General features: G+C 43.9%; 1 long non-coding RNA gene across 1 annotated transcript in view; it reads right to left on the bottom strand.

The window, feature by feature from the left end:
• Positions 1–2905: 2905 nt before the first annotated feature.
• LOC108527740 (uncharacterized) overlaps positions 2906–11884 on the bottom strand; it is a 37019-nt gene continuing 28040 nt past the window's right edge. The window contains exon 4 of the long non-coding RNA XR_001884916.1: positions 2906–3084. This is a non-coding gene — a long non-coding RNA (uncharacterized LOC108527740). The remainder of the gene's footprint in view (positions 3085–11884) is intronic.

Genomic DNA, 11884 nt, shown 5'->3' with positions numbered 1-11884 from the left:
GGGGGGAATCTACCATGGCTTAATACACACACACACATGCACACGCACACACCATGGAATACTACTCAGCTCTAAAAAGGAATGAAATAATGGCATTCACAGCAACCTGGATGGACTTGGAAACCATTATTCTAAGTGAAGTAACTCAGGAATAGAAAACCAAACATGGTATGTTCTCACTCATACATGGGAGCTAAGCTATCAGGATGCAAAAACATAAGAATGATACAATGGGCTTTGCTGAGCTGGGGGTAAAGGGTGGGAAGTGGGTGAGGGCTAAAAGACTATACATTGGGTACAGTGTACACTGCTCGGGTGATGGGTGCACCAGAATCTCAGAAATCGCCACTGAAGAACTTATTCATGTAAATGACCACTACCCCTTCCCCCCAAACCACTGAAATTAATAAAAGTTATTACCTAAATCAGCAAAGTAGCCACTCACTTCATTGACAAATGAGTGAAATTGGTATATCCATTTCCTTTGTTGTTTTACTTTCCTTTTTCACTCATTAAGCTGAAGGAAAATATCAACCAACATTTATGTCAGAACTATGCTTTGTCATTCACACAGCATGGCCACAGATACAGGTATTCATCAAATGGCAACATTCTGAACAATCAGTTGGCTCACATTAGAATCCATTGTTTTTTCTGTCCACAGCATCATCATGATCTTGAAATCAAAAGACAGAAGGGCAAATGCTCTGCATTGCTTGTTGGTTTGTAACCAAACGTCTACCATGGCCCAAGGTGAGTAATGGCAGTGGCTGAATATGCAGCAGGGTTAGCAACATTGGGTAAACTGACCAGGATCAATTGTAGAAAGTTTTGGGGACACAGCTGTTTGTATAGCAGATACACACATCCCCACATCAAGCTTCCAGCTTAGTGATTAATGCTAGAGGCTTACACACTGACATTTACACCACAGAAACAGGCAAACCCTCCAAATCAGAGCTGGATTTTTTTTTTTTTTTTTTTTTTTTTGAGACAGAATCTTGCTCTGTTGCCCAGGCAGGGGTGCAGTGGCCGGATTTCAGCTCACTGCAAGCTCCTCAGCCTCCCGAGTAGCTGGGACTACAGGCGCCCGCCACCTCGCCCGGCTAGTTTTTTGTATTTTTTTTAGTAGAGACGCGGTTTCACCATGTTAGCCAGGATGGTCTCGATCTCCTGACCTCGTGATCCACCCATCTCGGCCTCCCAAAGTGCTGGGATTACAGGCTTGAGCCACCACGCCCGGCCCAGGGCTGGATTTTTAAAATTAAATTTTTTTGAGATGGAGTCTGTCACCCAGGCTGGAGTGCAGTGGCATGATCTCTGCTCACTGTAACTTCTACCTCCTAGGTTCAAGCAATTCTCCTGACTCAGCCTCCCTAGTAGCTGGGACTACAGGCATGCACCACGATGCGTGGCTAATTTTTGTATTTTTAGTAGAAACAGGGTTTTGCCATGTTGGCCAGGCTGGTCTCAAACTCCTGACCTCAGGTGACCCACCTGCCTTGGCTTTCCAAAGTGCTGGGATTACAGGCATGAGCCACCGTGCCTGGCCCAGAGCTTAATTATTTGATTTTTTGAGGCTTGAGAGAGTGATGGAGAAAGTGTTAATCATGCCAATTAAACTGAAAACAATTTTTTTTTTTCAACTTGCATCTGAGAAGGTACCTCTACTGAGCCTCCATCATGCAGATTTATTCCTGGCTCCTGACTGTGAGTTCTGCTGCGTTGAATTGTTCTCTCCTTCTGTTTGCATAAGGCTACCATTGGGCTACTGATGGGTGAGGCAACAAGTTACCTCTAACGATCAAGTCAGCACTCATAAAACAGTGTTACCTCTGTGAGAAACAGGGCTCACCTAGGGCACTAATCCACAGCCCAGGCTACTAACTGGCTCTTTAATGCATATTCATACATAAATGTTAGATAAAGAGCTGCAACAGCAGCTCTACTTTTGTGGGTTGAGCCTTTGCATTTGAGCATCCCTTCCTCAACATTTTCCTGCAAACTCCAAGCATAAATGGCATACCATATAAAGGGCAAGAAAGTTTATATTCTGTAACAGTCTAGGAATTCACTCCTTTGAGGAAGTATCTCTACTTTACATCAGAATGTGCCAATGTGACCAAATGAATGGGTTTCTGTATAACTATGGATAAAATATGTTTTCAAATGACCAGGACACTCAGCATACGCTTGTTTTCAGTGCTTGCTAATTCTGGGCTTTGTAGATTTAGGCAAGTGATGCCAAGTACCTATTGAATGCATGAGATAATAGTGAAGGAGGAGGAAGTAGAGTTATTCTTCAGAGTCCCTGGAACTGGATCAGCTCCTGGCTCAGAGGACGAAGGACACAAAGATTTGTGGCGTCATGGATTAGATGGCAAAGCTGGATTTGGGATTCTCAATTAGGTAAATGATCTGTCTAGCAACACGTTTAACCTGTTATACTAAGTGCAAGCAAGCATTTTCCTTTAGCAATTTATTAATGAGCTAAAGCATTAAGTGGCAGAAGACCACTGAATGTGCTTTGGGTCATTGTTTAACTAAAACAAAGTTATATATATATATACACACATATATGTATATATGTGTGTATATATATGTATATATATGTATATATATGTGTATATATACATGTATATGTGTGTATATATACATGTATAAGTGTATATATATACATGTATATATACACACACACAGGTTTATTCATGCACACATATATTAAAATGTCATATATTTGCATGCACGCAAATATAGAGAGATGCATGACTCATGGGATGCTCTTATGGTTGGGATCTAACCAGGAATCAGAAACCATTTGAGTTTTTAAAAAAGGAGTTTAATGCAGAAAGTGAGGTACCCAAGTATAGAACTATGGAGGAATTAAACAGAGGATGGTAAGATGAGCCAGAAATGGGCAACATTGGTGAACAAGAGGGACAGAGGGACGGAGATGGGATTACTGGAGACTGGAGTCAGGAAAAAGATGTGATGAGCTTCTCCTCCATTCCTCCTTCTCCACTTGGTGTTTCTACTTCTCTTATCTTCCTGTAGGCATCTTTCAGTATTTCAAACCATGACATACTGAGAAAGGAGAAGACAGACGGTTGGGAGAGACAGTTTTGACCTGACTGGTCACCTGATACAAGCCAGAACCATCAGGAATCCCCAGTGACTGTCCCGGAGGCCATCCACAGCAGAGGGTTCGGGGGATATCTCCTGGATTCTTCCCCTCAATCTCCCTCAAAGAGGCCCCCAGACATGGGAACCTGGGAAGGAACCTGGGAAGCAGCCTCCCAGAACCAGCCTCTTTGTGTTTGTTTTCTCTCCTATATTTACCTTTGAGAGATGAGGTCTTGTTCTGTTGCCCAGGCTGGAGTGCAGTGGAGTGATAATGGGTCACTGCAGCCTCAGACTCCTGGCTCAAGAGATCCTCCCACCTCAGCCTCCCAAGGAGCTGGGACTACAGGCATGTGCCAACATGCCCAGCTAATTTGTTTCTATTTTTGTAGAGACAGACAGGGGTCTTGCTATGTTGCCCAGGCTGGTCTCAAGCTCCTGGCCTCAAGCAATTCTCCCACCTTGGTCTCCCAAAGCACTAGTATTACAAACCATGAGTCACCACGCCCAGCCCTCATTAACTTTCTATCTGTGTAACAGGTTACTACAAATGTAGAGGCTTAGAACACATTATTACGTCCTATTTCTCTGGGAAGTCAGGCCTGCGTTAGCGGGCCTCCCCTACTCAGATGCTGTATGTTGAAATCAACGTGCTGGGCAGGCTGAGCGGCTTTGCTCTTCTTACACACGCATTCATGCTGTTGGCAGGATTAATCCTCCTGCGGTCATAGGACTGAGTTTCCTGCGGACTTTGGGGTCTAGAGAAGCCTCAAGAGGCCATAAACAGATTCTAGGCACATGGCCCTCCCACAGCACAGAAGCTCACATCTTCAAAGCCTGCAAGAGGTTCTCCCTCTCCAGTCTACTTAGAGTCTGACACAACATAATCAAGGGGGTGACTCTCCCATCATTTTCAGAAAGCCTGACCCTACCAAGGGCAGGATATTATAGAGTACCTTAGGGGTTGGGGATTTTGGAGAGTTAACTTAGAATTCAGCTACCACCGCCCAAGATTCTATGGGAGAAGACAGTAAAAAATCAATCTGGGGGCAACCAGGCCCAAAACCAACAGACGCAAAACCAAAGCAACTTCATTTCCCTTTTATGTAAATTTCCTCAGTGGGGCTGCTTAATTTCTTACTCTGGACATCACGGTTGTCAGGCTTTGTGCCTTCTCTACTCATGCCTAGGTCATAACACACTGTGCCAGTTTACTGATTGGATTGTCCAGTTGGATGTTGGAGTCAACACTTTTTTTTTTTTTGAGACTGAGTCTCACTTTGTTGCCCAGGCTGGGGTGCAGTGGTTCGATCTTGGCTCACTGCAACCTCTGCCTCCTGGGTTCAAGTGATTTTCCTGCCTTAGTCTCCCAAGCAGCTTTACAGGCATGCACCACCATGCCCAGCTAATTCTTGTATTTTTAGTAGAAATGGGGTTTCACAATGTTGGCCAGGCTAGTATTGAACTTCTGACCTCAGGTGATCTACCTCCCTTGGCCTCCCAAACTGCCAGGATTACAGGCATGGGCCCCCACGCCTGTCCCGGTGCCAACACTTTAAGTGATCAAAGGAGATAGTTCTCCTCCTTTTCTTAACTCAGGCCCAGGAAGCTGTCCCTTCACATTGTGTGTGGCCATCTTAGATTGGATTAAGACCATCTTAGACTGGATTAAGGCTGTGATCAGTTTCTGCTATTTCCCTACTTTGCTCTTCTTTTCCTTTCCATGTTGCTCAGTGCAGTTTCCAACGCCTCCACAAAGGGGGAGAGAGAAGTGACAAGCCTCAAAGAGGGGCATGGAGGGTAGGGCAGGAAACTTATTTGACCAGTGCTGTCAAAGCTTGGCTTCATGCTTTCTGGGCCTGGCAGATGTTTAATGCTTCCTTGCTCTTGTAGACATGTGTATGGGTTTCTTGGAGATGTTTCCAGGGTTGGGCATCTCCTACCCACAGTTCCCCTGTATTTGTGTTTTCACACTGCTATAAAGAACTACCTGAGGCCAGGCACCATGGCTCACACCTGTAATCACTAATCCCAGCATTTTGGGGGGCTAAGGTGGATAGATCACTTGAGGCCAGGAGTCTGAGACCAGTCTTGCCAACACGGCAAAACCTTGTATCTACTGAAAATACAAAAATTAGCTGGGTGTGGTGGCGAGTGCCTGTAATCCCAGCTACTTGGGAGGCTGAGGCACAAGAGTCACTTAAACCCTGAAGGGGGAGGTTGCAGTGAGCTGAGACTAGGTAATTTATAAAGAAGAGTTTTAATTGGGTCACAGTTCTGCATGACTGGGGAGACCTCAGGAAACTTACAATCATGGCAGAAGGCACAGGGGAAGCAAGGTGCATCTTACATGGCAGCAGGGCACAGTGAGTGCAAAAGTACAAGTGCCACACTTTTAAACCATCAGATTTCATGAGATCCCACCATCACAAGAACACCAAGGGGGAAACTTCCCCCAGGATCCAATCACCTCCCACCAGGTCCCTCCCCTGACACATGGGGATTACAATCTGAGATGAGATTCTGGTGGGACATAGAGCCAAACCCCATCAACCCCTAGTGAGGGAGAATTCCCTCTGGTCTCTAAAAGGCTCCTTTCTCAGGCTCTGTGAATCTGAACTTCGCCACCATACTCTTTGCAATGAAGTCCCTTCACATTGTGTGTGGCCATCTTAGACTGGATTAAGACCAGCCCATCAGCACCTTCTCACATGATCCATTTCCAGTCTGCAAGAAATCTTGGTGCATCCTTTGCTCCAGCAAACTCTCATGGAGGAGGGAGTCCCCAGCTCAACCGTTCCCCCTTCCACTTGCCAGCCTGCTTTCCACTCTCGGGAGTTGGAGTCAGATACTGGGCCACTGGGCCCCACCATGCCACTCTAACTGTGGGGTCCTGATGGAACCCCACTGGGCTTGAAGTGCAGGGCAGAGCCTCTCCATCTGCTCCTAGGGTGGGTGTGGTAGAAGGGGACACCTAGCACCCTGTTTGCTCCTTTTAGTCCTTCAATGTGGGTAGGGGCTTAAGAATCTCATACTTTTTGGTTTTCTCTTTTAAAAACTTGCAGCTTGGCTTGGCACTCAACTAAGGAATATCATCTATTTTATCTCAGTGCATCAGTTGAAATTTATTTTTTCCAGATAGGGAATGTTAGAACTAAGGGAATCTCCTGATTGCATGAAGAGAACATGCCCACATCTTGAGGGAAATGGATGGATCTTCCAGCCTCTATTTTTTCTCCTATAGTGAAACTGTCCCAGATACAGCCCTAGGGATATCACTTGACATTAGAGACTAAAATCCAACACCACACTCAACAACTTTCCCACCTATGCAGCAATTCTAATAAACTTAATAACTTGGACGACTGTCTGTGAGCATTAGCAAAATCATGTTTCATCAGCAAGCTGTCATAAGCAACTTTAGTTGACTTACAGCTCAAAAAAAAAAAAAATCAACTTCATTTTCCCTGCAGCATTCATGTTACGCCTTGGTGTTTCAAAGATTTCTCACGTCTCAACATTGAAACATCCATCTTGACTAATGGCACAATTATACCCACGGGGTTTTACAAAAGACAAAAATGTGTCCTCATTTTCTATCAGAGTATCTCCTAGAATGTTTCAGTCCAGTACCTTTGAAATACCATGTTTCATCAACTGTATTTATCCCTATGTTGCTGGCAGACCCCTTACAGTTTATCTTCTTGTCTTGCTGATACAATTGCACATGAAGGCATTTTGTCTGTCACTAATTAAGAGGAAAATAGCAAAGTTATATCAGGAGAAGAGAAACAAGTTGTTCACAGAAGAAATAAAAAAGCCTACATAAACTGCACTTACTAAGTGGTTATCACACAATACATGATTTGTTAACCTAGGCACAAATCCCCCTTTCCAAACTTGGATTCTGCCACTGTCCTATACATTTCTTGTCACTCACATTTCGTATTTTCCGCAAATATCAATTTTCAATCAGAGTTCCCCAGGTATAAACACATTTCTCTCTGCTTGGAATGACTTTCTCCCTTGTGGCCTGATATCCAGGGATTAATTCAAATGTCTGTTTCTCATATTTAGGCAGAATTGGTTTTTCTATTCCTTGTAATCCCCTAGAACAGAGGTTGACAAACTACAGTCCTGTGGGTCAAATCCAGCCTACCACCTGTTTTTATAAATAAAGTTTTATTGGAATACAGTCACCTTATTCACTTACATATTGTTTGTGGTTGCTTTCTTACTAGTATGTAGAGTTAAGTGGTTGCATCAGGGACTGTTTGACCCACAAAGCCTAAATATTAATTATGTGGCACTTGACAGAAGAAAATGGCTGACACCTGCTGTGTTAGTCCCTTCTGACATTGCTATAAAGAAATATCTGAGATTGGCAATTTACAAAGAAAAGAGGTTTAGCAGGGACATGAAGGAAGCTGGAAACCATCATCCTTAGCAAACTAACAAAGGAACAGAAAACCAGACACCTCATGTTCTCACTCATAAGTGGGAGTTGAACAATGAGAAGACATGGACACAGGGAAGGGCACATCACACACTGGGGCCTGTTGGGGTGGGTGGTGGGAAGGGGAGGGAGAGCATTAGGACAAATACCTAATGCATGCAGGGCTTAAAACCTAGATGATGGGGTTGATAGGTGCGGCAAACCACCGTGGCATATATATACCTATGTAACAAACCTACATGTTCAGCACATGTATCCCAGAACTTAATGTAAAATAAAAAAAGAAAGAAGAGAGGTTTAATTGGCTCACAGCTCCACAGGCTGTACAGGAAGCATGATGTTGGCATCTGCTCAGCTTCTGGGGAGGCCTCAGGAAACTTACAATCACGGTGGAAGGCAAAGGAGGAGCAGGCAGGTCACATGGCCAGAGCAGCAACAATGGAAGTAGGAGGGAGGTACCACACACGTTTAAACGACCACATCGAGAGAACTCACTATTACAAGGACAGCAGCAAAGGGACGGTGCTAAACCATTCATGAGAAATCCAATCACCTCCCACCACGCCCCACCTCCAACACTGGGGACTACATTTCAACATGAGATCTGGGCAGGGACACACATCCAAATGATATCACTTGCCCTAATACATTGCATATGTACAATAGGACCCTTGTCATCCTGGATGGAAATTGTTTGCTAACTTACAAGTTCACGCCCCGCCGCCCTTAAAGGTGATAGTCCTTCAATGTATACACCATGAAAAACAAGGTGTCTGAAAGTTTCAAGTTTTAGCTCTGCCACTTAGGAGTTATGTGGCCTTGAAAAAACTACGTAATATGTCTGGGCTGCTGGTTTCTCACTTGCAAAATTGGGATAATAATAACCGCAAAGGTTTACTGTGAGGATTAAATGAGATACACCAAAAGTGCTTCAAATACTGTCTGGAACAACAACAAAAAAATGTTAGTGATAAGTAATCTTTTTATCCCACATACCATGGAAGTAGCCCACACTAGTAGAGCGCCTGAAATCTAGTGTCTTCTCCATAAAGTTTCCTGCATTTGTTGGCAGAGTGAATGAAAAGAAAAAAGATATAAATATTCCTGGAAGATTAAAATAATGGAAAATATCCAAAGTCATAGACTGATTCCATGCACAAAGCAGAAGCTTGACTCAACATAAAGGAGGTACAATAAAGCAAAGACGTAAAAATCTTCATAGAACGATGTCTTACTCCATTTGCATTGCTATAAAGAAGTACCTGAGGTGGGGTAATTTATAAAGAAAAGAGGTTTATTTGGCTCATGCTTCTTCAAGCTGTGCAAGCACGGTGCCAGCATCTGTTTGGCTTCTGGTGAGGGTTCAGGAAGCTTAGTGGTAGATGAAGGGGGAGCAGACATGTCACATGGCAAGAGTGGGAGCAAGAGAGAAGCCAAGCTCTTTTAAAGCATCGGTTATTGTGTGAACTAACAGAGTAAAAACTCGCTCATTACCATGAGGAGGGCATCAAGCCATTCATGAGGAATCCACCCCCCCACCAAGACCCAAACACCTCCCACTAGCCCCACCTCCGACACTGGCGATCACATTTCAACATGAGATTTGGAGGGGACGCATAACCAAATCATTTCAAAGGAGAAAAACTGGAAAGCTTTGTTAAAGAATAGAAATCCTCCTTGTGTTACATGGTTAGTTTGTGTCAGATGGAAATCACAGAAATGTAGTAGGAAAGTCTACCCTCCACCACCACCCCCCACTATTCTTTTGAGTTTCAAAGAAGGAAGACAAGACACCAACGTAATCCTCACCTGCAGTTCATGCTAAGTGAGGAGCCTCCCTAAATCCTTACGTACCATGACTTTTTTTTGAGACAGAGCCTCACTCTGTCACCAGGCTGGAGTGCAGTGGCATGATCTCAGCTCACTGCAACCTCCACCTCCCAGGTTCAAGCGATTCTCCTGCCTCAGCCTTGTGAGTAGCTGGGACGACAGGCACATGCCACCATGCCAGCTAATTTTTGTATTTTTAGTAGAGACGGGGTTTCACCATGTTGGCCAGGATGGTCTTGATCTCTTGACCTCGTGATCCGCCCACCCCAGCCACCCCCCATGACTATTGAATTAACCAAATACATGTTATACAAGAAATACCCATAACTTGGCCCCAAAATGGGACTAGATACTCCTCCAGCTTGTGCTATACCCAGGGCCTCACCTGCCCATCTCTTTCCTAAGTCTGCAGGTTCCTATGGTCTTAATTCTGCAGCCTCTCTGCAGAACCCCAAGCCGTAGTGCTGTAGCTCTGTCACTGCTAAGGGGGAACTGTGCTCACTTGCCATGATTAGAAGATCTTTGAAGGTCTTTGGCAGTTTTTATCAAGGCATAAAAGCAATTATTGCAATTAATGCAATTTACCACGTGTTACTCTTCCAGAAAAGCTATTTCAGGGTAGGTTTGCCATCTGTCCCTTTCAGAGTGATAAGCCTTATCATTTAACACTGTCCAGAATCTCAGGGTTTGCATGTAAAACCTCAGGGAATATCCTCAGATAAATCCACTCCAGCATTCTCTGTTGGGCTCTTCCAGGTCTCAGGTTCATAGACAGTCTTTACCTCCAATAACAGAAAGGCTTTTGTGTCTGGGTAGGAAGAAGAAAGAATGTGGTCTCGAAATGGACATTCAGATATTCGTTTCTGCAGAGGGAGCCGTCAACCGGCAGAGGGAGCTTACTTTTTGCTGTCAACAACCCTTCCCTTAACACAACACTGATGCTTGAAGATGTAGTCTACCAACATTGCTTCTGACAACCAGGAAATACAGAGGAAACACCATAACTGGCATATGTTGTTGCACGAGCCGAGGGGAATAGAAGAGTTTCTGCCAAAGAGATCCAAGCTAAACAGGAAGGAAAGGAGACAAAATCACGACTTCTAGTCTATATCGGGTGATTTTTCAAACATAAAAAATAATGGACATCTAAGATCAAAGTCCAACTATCAAAGATCAAGTTAAAATCCACCTGCTATTTTTATTCTTTTGGAAAAAAAAAAAAAAACCACCAAATACTTGATTCCTTTTTAGATGGGCGACTTGGGAAATATGAAGTGGTATAACCCACTTTAAAAAGCATAGTGCCAGCCAAATGGCTGGAAAACTCATACTTTGCTTCTCACCAATCTCCCTCATTCCTCTCTAAAAAATCTGGCTGCAGGGCTGCTAAGTGTATCGTGAAAAGAGAAACAGGGCAGGCTTTCCCCCGTGAAAATAAGACTCACGAAGGCACTGAGAAGCAAACCAGCTTTTCTCCTCGTTCACACATTTGGTAGAAGCTGCCATTTTCCAAGTTTGGCACCTTTTTCCTTTCCAATAACCAAGAAGATTTTATGTATAAAATATTTATATATCTATCAAGTACTGTCTCTATGCTTTTAATGACTAAATGTTTTATAATTCTTAAAATCCCAATGCTTTGGTTTGTACACTATCTTTTTTTTTTTTTTTTTTTTTTTTTTCCTTAAACTGTGAGCCCTGTAGACCTTGGGTTTATGAAAAGTTGGAAAATAAATCAGGCTCTTCAGGATGATCTTTGGAACCCTCTGCACTTGTTTATCAGGAGACAGGCTGTTCCCTTCTTGCCTACCTTCCGATGAGCCCAAGGGACTGGGACAATGGTGTCTGTCTGAGGTGTAATGACAGCGTGTCCTTCTTCAGTGGAAAGGGCAGGGGTGGGACAGAGAGTTATTTTGATTGTTCCTGAAAACTTTCCATTTTTCTCCAATCGTGAGCCAATGCAGTGCTCTCATTTGCTTTTTAAACCATTTTTTCCCCCCAAAAGATACTTCTGTACTAAGGGCTTTTATTTATGTGGTAAGGGAACTAGAGATGTCAGTTTCATTGTCAGTTTCTTAAAAAGATGGTTTTCTTCACAATGTTTGAACAGCCTGTCCACTGTAACGTTTTATATTTGCTATCAGGCATTTGTTGACAAGATATTTAAAAATTTCTACTGGGGTTGGGTGCGGTGGCTCATGCCTGTAATCCCAGCACTTTGCAAGGCCGAGGCGAGAGGATCACCTGAGGCCAGGAGTTCAAGACCAGCCTGGCCAATGTGGTGAAACCCCGTCCCTACTTAAAAATACAAAAAAAAAATTAGCTGAGTGTGGTGGCAGGCACCTGTAATCCCAGCTACTCAGGAGGCTGAGGTGGAAGAACCACTTGAACCTGGGAGGTGGAAGTTGCAGTGAGCTGAGATCACACCACTGCACTCCAGCTTGAGGGACAGAGTGAGACACTGTCTTTAAAAAAAAA

Source organism: Rhinopithecus bieti, unplaced genomic scaffold, assembly GCF_001698545.2.
Source record: "Rhinopithecus bieti isolate Rb0 unplaced genomic scaffold, ASM169854v2 scaffold_3043, whole genome shotgun sequence".
NCBI lineage: Eukaryota > Metazoa > Chordata > Mammalia > Primates > Cercopithecidae > Rhinopithecus > Rhinopithecus bieti.
The sequence above is the reverse complement of the archived record's forward strand: the minus strand, read 5'-3'. Positions and strand labels throughout refer to the sequence as shown.